Source organism: Solanum dulcamara, chromosome 3 (genome assembly GCF_947179165.1).
Source record: "Solanum dulcamara chromosome 3, daSolDulc1.2, whole genome shotgun sequence".
NCBI classification, from domain to species: Eukaryota; Viridiplantae; Streptophyta; class Magnoliopsida; order Solanales; family Solanaceae; genus Solanum; species Solanum dulcamara.
In genome coordinates, this window is record NC_077239.1 from 32,998,956 (window position 1) to 33,000,265 (window position 1,310).

A 1,310-nucleotide genomic window follows, 5' to 3' on the forward strand; every position below is an offset into this window, starting at 1 on the left:
AGTTAATTGCTGAATTGATGGCAATAGAAACTGGGAGGTCGATATTGATATGGTAAAGTGAAGTTGGAAAAGACTTGTGACCTTAAGAAGATGATTTAAGGAAGACTGATAGATCTGGATAGAATGATATATTAAGGTACCGACTGAATTGATATTATGATATATACGTAACAAAAAAGGAAAGGATGAGAAATCTCCTCTATAGTGAAATAGGATAAAACTTGAGGGTAAATAAGAGAAGCGAAAGCAAGTGTGATAAACTAGACTATGAGTGCGTGCCGATACAATGAAATATGAAAAGCAGAATAAGTTAAGTAGAAGACAGAAAGGCAAATAGTGAATGAATAAGAAAGACTTACACATATTTATAGGGAATGTTTAGAATAAAAGGTCAAGTGGTATCCACAGGAATAAAGCTAGAATTATGACGAAGCTTAAAATATGAATCATCAAAGTATAAGTGCTCCCGAGTGGAAAATTTGAACCAATTATGAGCACGAGCTAATTACTGATTGGGATGAATGGAATGTGGCTTTTAATACACTGCTACATTAAGGATATTACTAGGGTCCCAATGTTCAAGACTGGAGTTGGTATTGTAAATTGAGGGTATGTAAAGGAAGATATAAAAATAACACAGTATACTAAATAGGTTAGAAAGGACTCCTATGCATTTGGAAAGTTAGAAATAAACAGATAATGACATGGATACACCCTAAAGGGGGAAAGTGGACAGGACAAATATAAGCATAAGAGAAAATCAACTGATGCTATCATGTGTAAATGGGAATACTTAAACCTCAAACGAGACCCCACAAAGGATGGATGCAATCATATCAGCACTAACACACCAGATCCCATCAGAACTCTGAAGTTAAGCGTGTTTGGGCAAGAGTAGTACTAGGATGGGTAACCCCCTAGGAAGCCCTATGCGACTATGATATGAGATGATATGGATGTATATATACATTGTCCTTGCATGGCATTATTGGTATAAAGAAGTATTGTGTATATGTGACTCCACCATGAAAGATGATAAGACCCTTTGAGATAGGGGATATAGCTCTACAAAACAACTGATGCAACTTACGAATGGCGGTATGCCAAGAGTAAAACCAGGTGATTACTAGATAAATGAAGTTGGTAGTATCCATGTCACTGCTATATTCGAATACATTAAAGGAAGGTATAAGCTGGTTTGAAGCAAAAACTTTAAGGTACAATTAGTACTAAGGACAAAAGCTATAGTGGAGCCCTAACATCAGATGAAGAAAGTAAGAAACGATACAGGTTTACGTACAGACTAGTAT

At 35.9% G+C, this 1,310-nt stretch overlaps 1 pseudogene; it reads left to right on the forward strand.

Annotated features, from left to right (window-relative positions):
* The first annotated feature begins 823 nt into the window (after window positions 1-823).
* On the forward strand, window positions 824-944 carry LOC129883906 (5S ribosomal RNA; annotated as a pseudogene).
* Window positions 945-1,310: the final 366 nt, after the last annotated feature.